At 36.6% G+C, this 20,362-nt stretch overlaps 1 protein-coding gene across 2 annotated transcripts in view; it reads right to left on the bottom strand.

Annotated features, from left to right (window-relative positions):
* Positions 1 to 20,362, bottom strand: part of LOC133531004 (uncharacterized) — a 195,460-nt gene that overhangs the window by 84,618 nt on the left and 90,480 nt on the right. The window contains exon 1 of one of the 2 annotated variants that reach the window (XM_061869080.1): positions 17,462 to 17,990. The exons of the other annotated variant lie outside the window; for it this stretch is intronic. The gene's annotated coding sequence lies outside the window, so the exon portion shown is untranslated. Of the gene's footprint in view, positions 1 to 17,461; positions 17,991 to 20,362 lie in introns of those variants that run through there. 2 annotated transcript variants of the gene reach the window in all.

A 20,362-nucleotide genomic window follows, 5' to 3' on the forward strand; every position in this document is an offset into this window, starting at 1 on the left:
AGCAATGTGAACGCTGTCAGTTGACTCGCAACAATCCTCCGGCAACACTGAGAGAATGGCCTATGCCGGAGAAAGCATGGCAACGCCTGCACATTGATTTTGCGGGCCCATTCATGAATAAGACCTTCTTGATACTGGTGGATGCATACTCGAAATGGCCAGAAATAGAAGTAATGTCTAGTATGTCAAGCACACAAGTGATACAGTCGCTTAGGAGGATTTTTGCGGAACAGGGATTGCCCGATTTACTCGTATCAGACAATGGAACTGCTTTCGTCTCTGATGAATTTGAAACTTTTTTGAAGAGGAATTCTATACAACATATAACTTCACCACCTTATCATCCAAACTCGAATGGACAGGCCGAACGCACGGTGCAGACAATTAAGAACAAAATCAAGCGTCAGAGTGATATACCATGGCCGGAAAGAATTGCAAAACTCCTGTATCATATAAGAACAACTCCCAGTACAGTGACAGGGAAGACTCCAGCAGAACTCCTAAACAACAGGAAATTTCGAACTGCATTATCAACATTGCATCCTGAGTCCACTCAAAGCAAAAAGATTGTTCAAGCATCAAGTAAGGCCTTGAGAGAATTTTCGATTGACCAAAAAGTATACATAAGAAAATATAATAGTAATTTGGAGAAGTGGATGAAAGGAATGGTGGTGAAACGGAGTAGTGAAACAATCTATGAGGTAAAAACTGAAGATGGGGTGGTACATCAACGTCATGTTGATCAAATCAGAGCAAGGAAAGATAACAGCGTGGACCAGGATTCTGAGACTGGAGTCCCACCGGAGCCCATGAGCGATACACCAGAGAGATGGGTCAGAGATCTGTCACAGGAGTGTGATCCGCCTATTGTGATACCACCTGAAAGTGAATGGAGGGATATAATTGGATTCTGATTTTGTTACATGTGTAATGTTAGAATTTATTTCTGTTGTTGTGTCCACTCACAGAGAGTACTGTTGAGTAGTTAATTATATTCGAGAGATTTAAGTCTGATTAATGTTGTGTCAATTTTAGTGGAAAGGTGTTATGTTGCACATTGACAAGTGTTGTTTCTTGTTTAAAAAATAAACAGATTGTCTATGCTGTCATGGCGTTGTTTCAATTACTACAGTAGGCGTGAATGGTTGTCCTCCCATAGGAAATTTGAATATCGCGCCTTTTTCTACTGACAAAATGGGGTTGCCAGAGTATAGATGTTATAGTATACATTTACAATGTAGAAATGTAGACTACACACATTCAATGTTTAACTTTTAAATATATGAACCAAAGAAACATTAAAAGATATAAGCGCATTGAGATTTTTTAATAGTGATATTGATGTCAAGTATAAACAAAAAACAATCGGTCCAGTCATCTTTGAAAGATCAGGGAACATGCGATGCAAAAGAATAAAAATCCCAACGAACGAAGAACATTCTCCATTGAAATTTTAGTCCGTTTAAACTTTTCACCTTATTTTTGCATTGTTATCGCAATAACACTCACGTCAAGTCCATATTGTACTTATAAACTTCTCACTTAGTCAGACTCCAGTGAGACCTAGGTAGCAATTTAGAAACTATCGGACGAGCCCTAATGGGCCAATTTTTACCTATTACTTTAGAAACTGCCTCATTGACCGATTTCTTGAATGCGGCTTTTCTACTTTCTTTAGATTTTTCTTTGGCTTGCCACTTCCTAAGTAGTTGTCCTATGAGAAGATGTGTTTAGATTGTTGTTCGAATTATCCTAAAGATGTCGTTGATCCCGACGCAAACTAGGTAACGGTAGTATTTGCTAGAGGCTACATAAGAGTGTAACAATATAATTGTGTAAACAAGTACTTGTTCTTTCAATTTAGTGGATTCCGACTTATAGTCAAACCAAGCTAAGTTGGCAACGAATTTGATTTCCTGTGCAAGTGTTAAGTAAACGTCATAAGTTCATAGAAGTTTGACGTTTAAAATAACACTAGTTTGCACTGTGTGGGCTGTCGAAATCGCTGCCAACTTATCTTGGTCTGACTCTAGTTATTTCTAGAATTTTGAAGGATTTCATAGACATAAAAGTGCTGTATAAATAGGCGTGGTATTGTAAATAATGTCTACCTTAAACTTTCTGATTTATTCCGTTTAAAATAGCAAAACTCACATTTCACTGGTGAAATCGACACTTCTCAAAAGCACAAAAAGTAACCATATTGCATGCGCTGCGCCATATCATAGATATTGTGAGAAAAGTCGAATATTGCTTCAAATTACTTTACTTCTTCCTTATGCGAACTGCCAAGGAGTGGAATGCCCTGCCCGAGTCTGTGTTTCCGCATGAGTACCTACAATCTGAATCTCTTCAAGGCTAGAGTAAATAGGTATCTCATAGGTAAGCGTGCTCCACCGTAGACCGCATCATCACTTATCATCAGGTGTGATCGTGGTCAAAGGTCAAACGCCTGCCTATCCTCCATAAAAAAAAACTTTGCTTACGCTCCATCAAAGAACGTAATAGTGAAAAAACATTTATCTAAACTGCAATTTAAAGCTAACAAGACTCACGCAAACAAAGCGTTAAGCATAATTTAGAACCGTGTCGCTGCAACTTAGTGTTCGTGCTGTAAGCAAACCGTCAAAGTGAGTTAGACCGACAGAGTACTATGAGTAATACAAGTTAATTCAGCTTATCTTACTGATATGGCTTAACTCGCGATGAATGGTCGAAACATTCATAGTTAGCAGAGGGATTTTGTGGCCACGCGTTTGAAGAGTTTAGGATTTTAAGAGGCAACTTAAAATTAGTGGTCCTTTTTCCATACAAACGTTCTCGATTTTGCCTCTTTGGATTTTGGACCTAGATGAATAGTTTTATATGAGTTCAATATTACCAATACCTGTGTCTGTACGTTTTGCTTAATTTGATGTTCTTGTTTGTATAAGAAGTAGGTTATTAAAAAGCGCTAAAACCGGCCAAATAAATGCGCCGTAAACAGACCCCTTACGCGTACAAAATCGGCAACAATAAACGCAAAAATCAAAACGGCCAGAGACAGACAATTTCTTTCTCATACCGTTCCCAAAATTTCGGAGGAAAATGTCGAGAATGAAACCTCAATTTCTGAGATTTTTACACATAATTTTAGGAGACCACTATGTATTTACCTAAAATTATTAAATCTGAAAAGGGGCTCGAGGGAGACGATAATGTTAATGGTACGCTAATATTATAACTATTATGGACCTATTTTAGATTTTAGGTTAGTATGATCCAAAAAGTTTTAAAAGTTTATCAAGCAATTCTTCTATTAAACATGCATTTGTGTCCTAGGGGCTGATTAAGCTAAAAATGCACACAGTCTGCCACAGATCCTTATAAGCGCCGCGATTATCCCAAAAACTCCCGGCACTCCAAACGGAACAAAAAGCCGACCACACTTATCCCTCTCTTCCTGTCCGTGTATGCACTGAACCAAGATGGCGGTCGGCGCCGGCGCGGCGCGATGTGTAAGTTATGTAGAAAACTATGGGAAATTGTCTGTGGTGAACCAACCTTTTTTATTATAAACTATACTCTCACATGCCAGCTTTGTCAGTAGAAAAAGGCGGCAAATTTGAAATCTGTAGGCGCGGAGGACCATCATACAAAAAAAAAATTGAATTTCGCGCCTTTTTCTACTAACAATGTAGGCTTGCCAGATTATTGTGGTTCTGTGAGCGGTAAAACTCGCGAATCCCTATCACCGCTATTAAAAAAAAATGCAAATGAATGGATAAAAAAAATCATACTCAGTCTGATGAGCCAATATTCTCAGCAGTAAACAGCCAAAAGGTAGATGTCCCATACAAATTTTGAATGTTGCGCCTTTTCTACTGACAAATTGGTATGTCAGAATGAGGATTGTGGAAGAACAAGGAAGGTAAAAGTCTAAATGATTTTGCACACGATGGTCTTTAAGCCAAGGGTTTAAAAAAGCCTTAATAAATAAATGAACTAGTGGTTCTGTGAGATGTAGACCTCACGAATCTTCATGGCTCCGCCATTTTGAAAAAAATCCAAAATCTGAATCGACAAAAAAGTTTATTTAATCATCACCTGCTCATACAATTTCACGAGAATCGGTTCAGAATTACGTACTGTAGAAGAAAACTAGGTAGCTGAGCCAAATATCATGGGTGTCACAAAGGCGCAAAGGCTTCGGAAACCGACAGCACGCCGCCCGGCCGGTAGACCTAGGTATCGATGGGTGGATGTGGTGGACACGGATCTGCGCGAGCTCCAGGTTAAAGACTGGCGAGAAGCTGCACAGGGCCGGGATCAGTGGCAAGCAGTCGTGTTGAAGGCCAAGACACTCTTTGGGTCGCTGCACCAGAGGAGTAAGTATTAAGTAAGAAGAAAACATCCCAACATACGAAAACATTTTAGCCCGAACTGAAGCGGACGCTTCGCTAACGCTTCGATCAATAAGGTATCGCGCCAAAAAGTTGATTTCATTTATAAATGCGAGAATGATTGAGAGGGAAGAATAGCATTTTGAATCTAACGAAATAACGGTAATTTTTCTATGAAATTCCATTTCGGGCGAAAACGTTTTCCACTAACTAAATCTTAACAAATCACTTTGATTTTGATGTCGATCGCTTTAGCATAATATATTCTAGGTTTATAGGTTTCGCTTTTTTGGAATATTTTTTTGTTTTGCAAATTTTGAAAAAAGGAAAAGCTATAACCTAGAATTTCATTGTGTCAATAACATATTTATAAAACCGGTCAAATGCGAGTTCGTTTAACTCGCGCACCGAGGGTTCCGTACAAACTTTCAATTTTCTCATGTAACTAATAATCACGAAAGACTTTTGACCAGAAGTATACTAGGAATAACTGTGTACAGCGCCATCTATGGGCAAAAGCTAAGTTGGCAGTGATTTTTATAGCCCAGCCTGTGAAAGTGCTGTCATAATTTCATAGAAGTTTGACGTATAAAATAACAGTTACTCTGGGCTGTCAAAATCGCTGCCAACTTATCTTGCTCTGACTACCATTTGGTTTTGTGTGCATTTATTTGCGTTTTCATCAAAGATATTTGATCCTGAGTTATGAATGTGTTCTATGTATTTAAGTATTTATATCGTCATCTAGTTAGTACCCACAACGGCCACAACACAAGCCTTATTGAGCGTACTGTGGAGAGGGGCTACGTCGATTTGTGTATGATTGTCGCATAATATTTATTATTTATTTATTACCTCTATGACGCTTGCGGCATCTATTCGCATAGAAACAAGGCATAGTGACGTTTCATCGATAACGATTGTTTCTGTTCCGAATGACATAACGTTTGCGCGCCAAAATAACGCGTCTTGACTATTGTTTTTAAAGGTTATGGTATCATTTTATCACATTCTTAACATCGTCCGTGGAAACAGTTTTTGAATAGTAATCTTTATTTCATTCACGTTAAGGTTTATTTTACTGTTACACAATGGAGTAGTGAATGGTTGCGTAAATGGAAGATGATCGAATAAAAGATTTATCTCTTAATCGGTACACTTGTTTCAAACCATGTTGGGTATTATTACATAAAGTTAAATGCCATCTGATTTGACCATTGTTAATAATAAATTGTTACAGCGTTGCTTACAATATTGGCAGCACCGGACCGTCCATTTTGCCTTACCACGCATAACGTTTTCCAATGGCTAATATGCGCGAATGCAGAATGGTTTCCGATAAAAGTGATGCTAAATCCGAATTTGATAGTCTGTCACGGCGGGACATGCCGAAAGTACAAAAAAGAAGGCCACCTCCGGTGCGAAAAAGAGGGGCTGACTTAACCCATCCGATACAGAAATACTTATGGCAGCAGTTAGAAATGTACTGGTAGACACAGAAAAGCGATATCTGTATTGTTTTTGCCGGAAGTGATTGGCAGACGCTCTCAAAGCTGGCCATCAGGACCCCTAAATATACCCAGTCGGTAGGTATGAACTGCTAAGGCTTTTTCTGCCGAAACACTTTGACAGACAAGATTATGTAAGCAAATTCACCATCGGTACCCCTAAATATACCCATCCGCGACAATCCACAGACTGAAAAACAGAGATTTAAGGTAATCTAGTGCCCTAGCGCCCAAAAGACCTTCCTTACCCACCTTTGTGTTGGAGCATTCCACGGACTGTCCCGTACGGACTCTTTTTATTTCTTGTGTTGCAACTTTTTTTTCGGCGTTTAAAGCAGGCGATTATTTATCTGTGCATATTTTTCACCATTAGTCACAGAAAAGGAAGAAGCTCTTGTACCTGCAAATCTTGAGAAAATTCGCGTTGGTACGGGACAACGGAAGACAATTTCACGGAATGCTCCTGTAAGCAGGTACTTAGTAATGACCATTATGTATGTCAAAGCTTAGTTATAGATCTAGAGAACTAGTTTTCGCGAGATCGCATTACTCGTATAAAGAATCTCCATGTTTTCATAATTAGCCAGCCGGCGGCTGGCCGCTATCGGGGACTCTTGATAAATATTCATCGGACCTTGGTTCTACTATCCTGTTAACTTTGGCTCTAGAAATGTTCTACAATCTTCCACACAGGGACCCATTTCTCGAACCATATTAGGCTAATATTATTATTGTTGTCATGGAAACCCATACGATCTGACAGTTTATAGACTAATAATATTAGTCTAATACTGTTCGAGAAATGGGCCCCTGAAACCTTATTGCAAAGACGTAAGGTCCACCAATGGTCACTTAACCCATGGTATGCTTTAGCACTGATCAGTCCATCTCTACTTTGAACTCAAGGATGTCAACATACTCAACAATAAGTTCATTTCATGTTTTGAACGACCAAAAATTTTACACTAGCATACGAAAGGGGACATGTGATGTGACAAGGGGAAGGGGGGAGGCACAGCTTTGTGACGTCACTTTAACTTCACCTGTAACCGAACACTATTTTGTTTATTTTTTTGTATTCGTTTTTCAGTTAAATAACTAGTTTATGCAATGATAATCTTTTTATTCATGTAATTTTGATACCTTATTGGTTTTGTGTTATACAATGTATGTTACCAAAAATATTTTTTTATAAAATAATATTAACTAATTCGAATTGCCGGTTTCGTTAAAAATTAAATTGCCGAATATGTAATGTCACACCAGGGGGAGGGGTTTGCCAAGTGTGACCAGCAGTGGTATCATGGTCGCATTTTTATCATCTGTCATGTCATGTGTCACTTTCGCACCATACTTGTTAGAACGTGACAGGCATGGTGACATCAGTGACAAATGATAAAGAGCCGACCATCTTAGCCGTAGGGCTCAGGTGTAATAAGAAGGGGGGGGGGGGAGGGAATTCGTGTAACGTAATTAATGGATGACCCCGAAGAAGTAAGAATGTTAATGTTATATTTATTTTAATATTTATTATTTGCCTCAGTGTTGCCACCTATAAATTTAAAAACCGGGCAAGTGCGAGTCGGACTTGCGCATGAAGGGTTCCGGACCATTATTTATAAAAACGGCAAAAAAATTATGTTTGTTGTATGGGAGCCCCCTTAAATATTTATTTTATTCTGTTTTTAGTATTTGTTGTTATAGCGGCAACAGAAATACATCATCTGTGAAAATTTCAACTATCTAGCTATCACGGTTCATGAGATACAGCCTGGTGACAGACGGACGGACGGATGGACGGACCCTTTGGGTACGGAACCCTAAAAAACGCTTAACGCTGCGCGTTATATTTGAATATAGCTCGAAAAAGCGTAAGATTTCCCCAGAGGATACTGACCACGTGACAAAACTATTGCATCTTCTGCTTCACCCTGTTTAGGTCCTCATATCTTGTCAGTAATCAATAATCAGGCCAATCGCTAACCCTCCGTAGCGTAGTCATCTCTCTCTATCACTCTTCCATATTAGTGCGACAGTGACAGTTGCGTTCCGTTCGCTACAGAGCGTTAACGATTGGCACGTTGAAAATGCGGGAAAAGAATGAAAATATTTTATTGTTTTTTGTAAGTGTTGTTACAATATAGGTAGGGATACTAGGGATAACAAATATGCTTGTGACAGAAAACTCCGCTCTTCCAAAAAGCAAGGTTAGAAACCAAGACGTTGGCTACGCAGCAGACTGATAGCAAAATGCGAAATGCGTACTGATCTGTCAGCGAGCCATCGCGACTGATAAATATTCATGCGCCGGACCTTGGTTTTACTGTTAGATTTAGAGGCTGCATGCTAGAGCGGCTAGAAAGATAAATAAAATGAGTAGTCACGGACTTTAATTATTGATTAATTTATGGTTTACTTTACATTGGTAATTTCAGACCGTGGTATAAGTCGTTAGCTTTGTAGCTGCCCCCTAGCGGCTAATCCTTTGTCTATTGTTAACTAAAACCGCGCGTGCCACTACCTGCATAAAAAAATGGCACGGTCACTTTAACCGGTTATTGAATTACAACTCCTATGGGTACATATTGAAATAAGATTCAAAATGAACAAATGGAAAAATAATTTGCGATTTCTTGTGTGGTCCCTCTACGGTTACCTGCCATGCCGGCGAGTCGAACGCTACCGAACCAGTCTAAAATGTGTCCTCTATATGCGGAACAAAGGCGCGTTATCGGAGAGCGCACCTACACTGGTTTTTTGAGCGTTGGACTAGCCCATGCTCTGATGCCAATTAGAATTATACGATCCTTTTTTAGCAGGTAGTGGCACGCGCGGATTGAGTTAACAATAGACAAAGGATAAGCCGTTGGGGGCCAGCTACAAAGCTAACAACTATAATAGTACTGAGATTGACAACCCCCATCGCGTAATTAATGGAATGCCACGACTATAACAGTGCTTACAGTACATATGGTGCTACTTTCCCGCACGCGTGTGGGAATGAGCACTTTCCGTGCATATGTTGAAACTATAAAGAGCCATATGTACTGTAAAACGTTGTACGATACACGTGGGCATTATTAAAGATTATGTTAACGACCAACTTTTCTATTACAACAAATTTAACAAAGCAATTGACAGCAGAGTTGTCTACATTTGATGCATATATTTACCATAAGGCTGATATTAATTCCTAAATTAACCCAAAAACTTTCTGGCGCCACTATTACAAAGTTACATTTTCAGATTAAAATGACGCAGCAAGAAAATACTTTCCTGAACTATCGTCTTTCCATACGTTAATATACGTACCGAAATCGTATACATCAACAACAACTTTCAATTTGACTATCGCTAAAAATAACTTTGTAATGTAGTATGGAAGGTCACGATTCTAAAAACCATGTCAAGTATGGAACTCTTGTATTTAACTGTTTTAGTATAAGATGAGATTTACGCAATAACATTAATTATAATCATCACCTTGACACGATCACGATTATAGCTTGTGTACCGTTAAATTTAAATAGGTACGCATATGAGTATCTGACGGAAACATTTTTTGCTTGATCTAGCAATGAACATATATATAAAAAATTAAACATACAAATTATAATGGCCCAGGTCTATCTTATTACAAACATAGATAGAGATAATCATACTGTCTTTGTCTTAAGCTAGTATTATCCCCCAAAGAAAGGGATGAGTATAGTTTTCCGGGTACTTACGACTGACAAGTTGTGTTAGCCAGACGATACATATAATATTCGAATAACTCGTATGACAAGCTAGTCTCGCCAGATTAAATAATATAAGCAGGATTATAGAATAATCGGGAGGGTATAAAGTTTGTTCAGCGAGCATTGTCAACAAAATAGTTATTTGTACAACAAGAGAGCAAAGTTTGATATTTCTTCGAGTGCTTGTTTTGAGTCCCGTCCAAGCGAAAGATTCTATAATAGATTCACGAGCGTAGCGAGTGAATCTTATTTAGAATCCTTAGCGCAGTAAGGGACTCAAAAGCGCATGAGATGTAAATAACTTTGATCTCGTGTAGTACACAAAAAATTTCACGACAGCAGTGTGAACATATTTGAAAGGTAAAAATACAACCTGAAAAAATGTAATCCGTCTTCATCACTATTTCATTCATGTTTTCTTAAGGTATTCTAACAATTAAGTTTAATCACCGCAATAAAACAAAACGAAAGAAATTTCAATCAAATAATGCGGAAATAATGAAGTAACGAACATCAATTGACAGTTCAATCGACAACTTTTTTGTAAAAAAAAAAAAACTTTGTAAGATACGGTCCGAATTGCGGATACAACCATTTGTCAACTATAGTAGAGATCGTTAAAAGTAGAATTATTTACTTTGCGTAACAATTGCGTATTTTTTTAAATTCTTTGTTTTGATTGTATAATAAAATACGTAAAATATGGTGTTTTTATTAAATTTTAAACTTTTATTTCAGTAAATAATTTTTACGATTGAGGACTCGTAGGGTGTTTTGGAACGATCTCTCTGACTTATTTGGGGGGTCTAATATAAACCGTCAATATACCGTTGAATTACGTAATGCACTTATTTTTGTCTCTTTCTTTTTGCTAATGACGTGAAACGGACAAAGAAAATAGAATACAAATATTTCGAACTTGTATTAGGCCCCGCACGTTGAAATGACATTCGAATATAAAGGTCACTTGAATGTTATCTTGTCTCACTCAGTGAGCAGAATTCGATTTTGCTCACTGTTTTTAAGCAACAAATTACCCTTGTTCCAGCTGCTGACGTGATTTTTTTTATAATTTACCGCCTCGATATTGACATAAGGGAAAATGTTTTTACATATTTTGATGTATACCTATTAACCATAACTATATGCCCCTATATTTGACTTAATTAGATTTTTTTATTAGTGTAAAAAATATTAGGATTTCGTACAACACGCTGTGGTTGATATACAACAAACTGTGTGAAGTTATATTTAATAATGTTAATATAAAGAGAGGAAAATGAGGACTAAGTTTCTATTAAAAGGCGGTTTTGGGACGGCCGTGGCCTATCCTCTTAAACATAAAGAGAGACACACGGTCCGATTCGAACTTTAAAATACGTCAAAAATTTCCTAAAGATACGATATGGATTGGATATGTCAGTGTCAAGAGTGACTTTTTTGATTGAAGAAACGTCATTTTTGACACTGACATATCTAATCCATATCGTATCTTTAGCAGATGTTTGACGTATCTTGGCAGATTATTGGCAGGCCAGACTATATAACCAACACACCTCCTTACGTTTATTAAATGATTCATACTCATAACGTGGGAGGTAAATTTGATGTACTATTAACACTTTTAACTGATCACAGGTAGGCTTTATCTCGTTAACATAAGGTTTACAAAAGGTCAATTAACCGTGTCAACGATGGTCGCTCGCTGTTATCAATTCTAACTTTATTGTTATGAAGATAGGGTTCAATTTCAAGTCTCAAAGGTTTTATGTGCAACGGATATAAGATAGTGCAGTGATTTTAATGTCATCGTACGATATTGTAGGTGGTGTGGTTTTACATGTACGTATGTTTACTGTTGATGTTGGTAGAAAACATAACAATTAATTATAGACGACCGGTCTGGCCTAGTAGGTAGTTACCCTGCCTATGAAGCCGATGGTCCCGGGTTCAAATCCTTTTTTTTCCTCAAGAACATACATACATACATATAGTCACGCCTATTTCCCGGAGGGGTAGACAGAGACCACGGATTTTCACTTGCTACAATCCTGACATACTAGTACCTCTTTTGCTTCCTTCACTTTCATAACATTCACACTCGCCGGCTCAGGGTGCTCTTGACCTGGCCTTTGTTCAGGATTTCCCCGATTTGATCAGAGAAAGTCCGCCGAGGTCTACCCCTTCCAGCTCCCTCTTCTACTCTTTCTTATACACTCTCTTTGTTAGCCTTCTTTCACTCATTCTTTCCACGTGTCAAATCTCCAAACCATCTCAACATAACTTTCTTAATTTTTGTTCCTCGAGAACTTCTAGCAATAACCTTAGTTTCGTCGTGCGTAACTCTTATTAGTACAAGACCTAATTATTATTCTATTACAGTACAATTGCTTGAAACATACAATAGCTGGTCTTGGCATTTCAAGGAAAAATGACAATAGAATTGTCGCAGTGACCCTATTTATTTGTAATGCTGTGGTAAAAAAGTAAAATATTAAATTTGTACAGAAGCTTTTCCCTTAAAGTAAAGACATTTCTTTCGGTAAACCTTTGGCCTGGCCTCTTCTCATTTGTGAAAGGCTATAGGCTTTTTATAAGGCTATAGTCCCCACACTGGCCCATAGCGGATTGGGGACTTCACATACAGATTTTATCACGGTGTTTTCCTTCACCGAAAAGTGGTAAGTATCAAAAGACCAAAATTCCGCACACAAGATCCGAAAAAGTCGTTCGTACGAGCCAGGATTTGACGATGACCTTCGGATTGAAAGTAGGACGTCAAGTCCACTAAGTCACGCTTTACTTTACCCTCACCATGAGTTTTACGCCTCAAACACAGTGCGTCTCGCTTGCACCAATGTCAGCACGAGGGGGGGTTGCATTGTGAGTTAGTTCACGCAGTTGCTAGGGAATACGTCAGTGACAAACTCGTGGTAAGGATACTTAATTGCAAAGAAAATTACACATATTGCTTTCTTCTCTGGCAATATTAGCAAACATAATAATTGGCACTAGGAAGCCTTCCTCATGGCATTGTTTGCGTTGCGTCACAGCCCGGGGCGGCCGCCTGGGTGGCCATTTTGAAATGAGCAGATCGGGTCAGGGAGAATAGATAAACTGGGTACAGTCGTGTTAAGATACATCGGATTGCTTTGGTTATTATATAAGCTTTCAAAAAGAATTCACTTCATAAGTAAGGCTGCCTTTTTGCTAAGGCTGCTGAGATGAACGGAACGATAAGAGCCTAGCGGAGCGGAGAAGAGAACTAATGGTGCCCGGGAAATCCGCATATTAAAATTTCCGGCTATTCCCGGGAGCATCCCTTACGAACGCATAACCACGTCCCTGATTGCCATACGTTGGCCCAATATGTCTACTCGGCATAAGTGAGGAGGCGAGGCGGTATATGAAAGGTTACAGGACGTGGAAGCCACTGAATCGGTGTGCTTTTAGTACTTAGTCCGTTTATGGCGCATCTAGAGCTCGGAAACATGTAAGTATTGCTATCTCGTTCACGTATGAAGACGAGCTTAACCGAAAGTCTCCGAAATCCAAGAGTAAGTAACCGGTAATATTCGTTCCCTCTTCTAACCGGTAAGGAGAGAGAACGGCACTTTTTAGTTCTTGTTTAATTAAATAACCGGTTATTAATAAACGAAATAATATAACGGTTCAGAACCGATATTACTAAGTTTAATTTATTATATAAATAGTGCTCATTATGCCCATCAATCAAAACTTTACGAGTATGTATAGAGGAAATTTAAGTGACTTTCTATTTAGGAAGAGGTTTTAACGTTATTAAATATATGTAACACAAATTAACTACTGCTACTCTCTATATTCTGACATAAATATAATTAGTTCATGATTTTATGAGTCCATGAGAACCAAGAAGTTTATTAATTTCATAGCATAGACGTGATAATCTAACGCGATACCAAGCACGCGCCACAGACAACAATGGCGAGGAAGGTTTTTTTTATTTGAAATAAAGGTGTAGTTTTTCTGCCAACGTTGCGGTTTCATTACGTGTGTTCTAAGTATAGATGAGGTGTTTGTTTTAATTAAGTGGACGAGTCATATCCTACCTTATTTTATGAATTGGCGTTAATGTTATAAATGTGAATATTTCCTTGTTTCGCGCAGTAAATAATTATTTAATGTAATTTCACTTTGGATATGGTTCACCTTTCATAAGACAGAAGAGGGAAAAAGCGACTTATAAGGTATTGTATTGTTTAAAACTAAATTGTGTTCGGGAAATTTGGTTACATTAATCATATTAGTATAGTCATAATATTATCTACAGGCAAATTAAAAAAATATATAGAAAAGGAAATATAATGCCTAATGTGGTCGACAATCCATAACAGTAGGTGGTGCCTAAGTATTAAGTAATACTTTTTTTTTTTACTTCCACCAATACTTATTACTAATCATTAAAAAAAAATCTAACAAAAAATTATTTGTATTTAATAATTTCCTAGCACTGTTTGTTGATGAGTTTACATTTGTATTGTGTTATTTTGTTTATAATCACAACCCTATTGAACTTATATGAAAACTATAATAAGACAATATTATTAGGATCAAGTGCTTTATTTTTGGGGTCTAAAATCTGTGTTTAATAACTATTTAAACGTCCTTTACCGATTTCCGTAAGAGATTGCTTATCGCACTATTATTCATCAGTACCCCTAGTATAAATTTAATCGACATCATAACGTGACGAACGCGTTTGCGTTAAGTCTCATTTTGTATAGGATTTTGAGTTTCCAAAACGTCCCGCTTGGCGCGCTCTTTCTAAATCCAATACAAAATGAGACTAAACGCAAACGCGTACGTCACGTTTCGAAATCGAATTTATTTACACTAGGGGTACAGAACTGACCAAAATAAACAAATCACAGGAAATCAGATACCGGATTTATGTTTACATACCTACTAAACTACCTATACATGTATGCGTTGTCAACATTTGTAATTGATGCATAATATCTAACATGTTATAACATATAGGTAAGTACGGTCACGTCTGAAAATATCGATACGGACAAAGTGCCAAAAATATATGTATACACTGCCCTAATATATGGGCCATAAGGTCGCGTATACATATTTTTGCCACTTCAATCGTGTCGATATTTTTAAACGTGACTGTTCTATATTTTAACTATCTGTATTGCATGTAAAGAAAAACCGAAATAAAACATTGCTAAGAAAAAAAAAACAAATGTCAAACTCCACTTAAGTAGCCAATAGCCATACACATATCATAGCATAGCATACATGGCATAGCAGTGTCTGAGTAACTTATTACTAGCACTAATATGCGAGTACGAGTGAGATGGATAGAAAGTAAGCGCACACGCTAGCGAATCTGGCAGGGTCAAACTGCTGGTAGCCGTATATGTTTATTTTAGTCTTTCGAAATAGGTACTTTAGAATGTCGTCAGCCGTAATTCCAACAAATCATCCAAATTAACCGATAATCTGAACTCTGAAGTAATAGTTGGTAGGTTAGGTATTGACTTTTTTCTTTTTATACGTCTATAAGAATATTTACAATACCTACCCTTTTGTGCTACCTACGGTGCCATGTGTTCCTATAATTTTACTTATTTTATTTTATTTTATTTGGAATGTTTACTGCCTAAAATACATAGATTAATAGACTAATCTACTACATGCAAATTACAAGCTTCCGCATATATAATGCTAAATAACATAAATATGAAGGTTTCAAAATAGCAAAATATTACACTATAGGTAGTATTCTTGGGTCCATTTCTCGAACGGTGTTAGACTAATATTATTAGTCCACGCACTGTCAAGACGTATGGGTTACCATGGCAACACACTTATAATCAGGGATCGGAAACCGGTATTTTTTGTATGGGAACGAAACCGGTATTTTTTCGTTCTTTGTTAATTACTTCATTTCTAATTAGGCAATCTAATAATACGAAGTCGTTATCTGAAAACACAACTGAGTCCTACATTTAGAGTATAAAATAAACCGAAATATATGGTTATTTCGATGTTTCTGCAAAAAACCGGTTCCGATCCCTGCTTATAATATTAGACTAATACCGATCGAGAATTGAGCCCCAAGTCAGAAACTATGAACGCAGAGTTAATTGAATTGTAACAACTATGTACCGTGGTTCGCAATAAAAGATTTATGATTTACGTCCTACTTGTAAATAAAACTCGAATGACGAATCTTTATGCCACTGTTATTCACCACAAACTACTGTCATGGGAACCACAGTGTAATCTCGAAAACAAACAAAGAAGCAAGCAGGAAGTAACACTACACATGTTATGTCACCACAACCGCTTTATAAGTCGAATAAGGGCATAATTACGGTCTTGACTGATGTTAACTTTAGCCGTTATTGAATTGAAATGCTAGGTATAAGAAAAACAGCTGTTTATACATAATGCTATTTATAATAGTTGAAATTATTAGTCGATTTTTCCGTTCAAATATCGACCATAATTTACAGGCTAGGAGATACAAATTGCAATGACATGATAAAAAGTAATTTAATTTATATGACATAGCTAAGGAAACTACTGTGATATGATATGTGACAGCTTTTTAAAACTTATTCCCTTTGTTCGTGTTTTAATCGATAAATAAATTAAATATTTGTACTATTAGGAAATTTAGGAATACATATATGTTAACGTTAATCATGGGACATTTAAGAGAATTTTGAAATATTTTTGATATTACTGATATTGTAAAATTTCTACCGCTTTACGCTTTAAAGGCTGAATGTCCAATTCGTGCTTTATATTTTATTTAAAGCTATGGTTTTTGGCTTCAGTCATGGAATGTATGGCGCAATTCATTTTCAAGCTAACAAATATCAATGAAAAATTAAACTTAAGCAGCTCTTTGGCTCTTGTTTATGGTAAAATGTTGCCAGCGCTAAAAAAAAAACTGATGGTAAATACTTGTTTTACAGGATTTGTCCATACCATCCCATTACTGGTGCCTGTTCTATTTTATGGGTGTTTACTATAGGTATTGTTTTTAATGTATGGTTAATGTAACGTTTTTATTACCATTTCTCACTGTCAACTCTATAATGTCATAGTTACTATACTCAAACAGACCCAACTTGTCAGTAGAAAAAGGCGCGTAATTCAAATTTTCTTCGGGAAGTCAACTCTTCGCGCCTACATTTAAAAAATTGCCGTTATTTCTACTGACAAAGTAACTGTGCCAGAGAATATTAAATAATAGGTAAACACGTCACACACTCGCTAGAAACGATTCCCTTAAAGTGATAAATATTAAATACCCCTTTGTGCAGATTTACTACGTAGGTAACAAAAACAATAGACAATAAAAACCTATTTCAACGTGACTTTTGTACAGGTATTAATTACCTTTTCTAACAACAGAATTGTACTAAAAAGATAAACTAAGCACTACCTCTAAAGATAAAGATAGTGATAACAAGAACCAGTAATTTACTAAACTACTTAATTGCCACTTTAAGAGCTACTGTTGTTTTTTATGACATTTCGGCTCTAGCTCTATTATTTATTTATTTCAAGTCTTAAGAACAATACACATACCGAAGACGAAATTCCAAAGGTTTATTATAAATTGTTATATTATAATTCAGGTAAGTATTGAGATACTTGAATGGTAGGTTTTCCCACTTGCGCTCTAAAAACCGTTAAAAGTAACGGAAGGATACTTTACACACAAACATTTCTACATAAACGAATTACCTACGTCTTATAACTGTATATTTCCAACAAAATCTTCCTATACCTCTAAATGAATCATCTTAATACTCACCGTTAACATCATTTTAAAACTTCGAAACACTTCACTATTAAACAACACTTTCATTCAAATCGATGAAACTTAACACAACACTTGTCACAGTTACAATCACAGGCTGTATGTCTCAAAATGCACGCCACATTTGGATTTAAAAAGAAAAAAAAAACATAAATTTTAAAAAGAACAATAATAGTGATGTGACACTGTCGCTGGTCTAAACGTAACTGGCTGGTGAATCACAAACAAAATACTACCAATTAAACGACAAGACCATTTGCGGTCAGTGAATTACATTCGCCTACGATATTGAGCTTTATTTCTCCGTAATAGGGAAATAGAACATATAAAGAGCTAGCGATTAGATGCAAATGTTAATTGGTAGATAAGTATGACGTGTTTCTGAATGAATTATAAAGTGCAAGAATTCATGGTTAACCGCTTTTATAGATGAAGTTAGTTTGTAAAGCTGTTTATTATAAACTTGTACTTGTAATTGGGATAGTAAATAACATTACTTTATTACTACTTGATCTATAATAACCAGATTTATTATGTTAAACCCTGTTTATTATTCCCATGCGTTTATAATTAACTGCATAAAAGGTATTGTATGAAAAGTGTTTAGTGTTACGTTTACGATCTATGAAATCGTCATTGCTTTATCCTCCTTATTTAAACATATAAGTAGTTTAAATTACAGTTCCGAATTCTTTATCATAATTTAAGATGTTATGGCACTATTTTTGCTCAAGTTGGCTATATTATTTGCGGATCTAACATATGCATGTGTTACTTCAATGGCCACTGCATACACATCTAAATTTAAATTCGAATGATTATTGTATGGTTCTAAATGTCAGTTTTACTTACAACATCTGCCAAATCTGTCTGATAGCATAGGTTAGGTCAAGGTCACAAGTTTTATGGATGTGGTAGACAGTTAGAGACATTTGTACAATCGTACATCGACAAACGCTATACCAAAAAATATATATATTTATATATCGGGAATCGATATCGACATCAAATGACAGATGCTACGAAAAGTCACGTGACTAGTTCAATAGATTTCGATTGGCGTTTTCTATCAACGATTATCATTTATTTATTTATAAACATAATATTTACACGGCATTACAGCAAACATCATCTTGGCTAGGCCCCCAGATGTGTCTAATTGTCTATGCTGGCTCTTAAAGCTATACGATTATAAGCAGAAATAAATTACACATTATAAATGTCAGTCAGGAGGTTCGCCAAGCGTAGGATGTCTTCGACCTCAAGTTCAATTCATTATCGATTAGCCAATAGTTATTAAGAGGTCGCCATATTGTTTATTTATTGTTTGTTTAGCCTTGGCTAGGCGTTGACTATTAATTAATTTCAGTTGTAACTCCTTTTCTTAAAGAAGTGTTACATTGAGTTTCCAAAACGTTCCGCTTGGCGCGCTGTTTCTAAATCCCATACTAAATGACACTTAACGCGTACGTCACGTTTCGAAATCGAATAAATTTACACTAGGGGCTCAGGAAGCGCACATATTACGAAAGCACTTATACTATCTTTAGTGTTTGACATAATTACAACACGGTCAACTATGACTCATTCATTAAGAGGCTACCTACAAAGAACTGCTACACACTGAATCTTTATTACTTATGACGTTTAGTTCGTTAACCCGTATACTTTTTTATAAATTACTTTCATTAGAAAGATGTTGCAAATACCTGTTTTTTTTTTTGCCATAGAGGCTAGAGAGTAAAAGTAAGTAATATATACATAGATGTCTATGTGTGTGCCAGGAGAACTAAATATGTGATATTTGGTGGTCACAAGTTTTCGAACAAGGTGAGATATTTGGAAACTATTGGAAAAAGAAAGTAGCGAAGAGCAAGGTGGTCATACAGCAGTCCAGATCCAGACTATGTCAAAAAAAAGCTAAAAAAAATTATATCTTTAATCACTATTTTTTTTAAATTTAAAATTATATTTTTCTTTTCCATCAATGCATCACCATCACACATATTAGGTAGGTAGGTACGCCCATCATTTCAATTGAATTAAAAATAATCATGCTAAGATTTCAAAACAGACCAACCGACAGACAAAGTTGAACTTGTAAAGTCTCTAAAAGTTCTAACAACCTACGTCAGAGCCAGAACTAAATTAAAAAGTAAACTCAATCATCTGTATGTTGGCACTACAGCTGCAACTCAAAGAAAAAAGTATTAAAACCGTACGAACTCACGCTCCCTTAAGCCCTTTTGCTTCTAAGCTACCGTTGCACTGGTACAATGACCTCACACATCATATTGCACGGGACCATACGTCTTAACGATTTATCGATAACTTTTGTAGGTCGATAACGGTTTACGTCACTACGGTCTATCGATGTCGATGCAACGACAGTTTTATGGGTTTAATCAAGAACTTTATGAGCAAGGCATCGTTATGTTTATTGGATGGGTGAGGCGTCACTTGTAGACCTAATTATCGTTTAACAAGCAAGTTTTTATTTTACTGAATTTATTCATTCAAACAACAGATTCGTAAAGAGTGAATAAACCTCCAAACAGGTGTCTCGGTAAACTGCAAGTTATCGTATATATGTCTTTTCGCGTAAAGTTTATAGACTAATATTTTATCGTATTATTATTATAGAATATAGCAAATGCCCGCGACTTCCTCAGAGTAGAAGTCGTTAAACTGGTCCCACCCCTCTCCATTAAGATGAAAGTCTAAGGGTCGATTACACCAAACCATCCGTCACCATTGAAACATTCGCTAAATTTTAATGTATGAGAAATTTCATAGGTCACTGTCGATTGCCGACTGCCGTAGTTCAGTCGTCATTTGTAGTTGGTGCAACTGACCATAAATTGCACCGCCTTTTAACCAAAGTATCCCAAGTAA

Source organism: Cydia pomonella, chromosome 24, assembly GCF_033807575.1.
Source record: "Cydia pomonella isolate Wapato2018A chromosome 24, ilCydPomo1, whole genome shotgun sequence".
Taxonomy (NCBI): domain Eukaryota; kingdom Metazoa; phylum Arthropoda; class Insecta; order Lepidoptera; family Tortricidae; genus Cydia; species Cydia pomonella.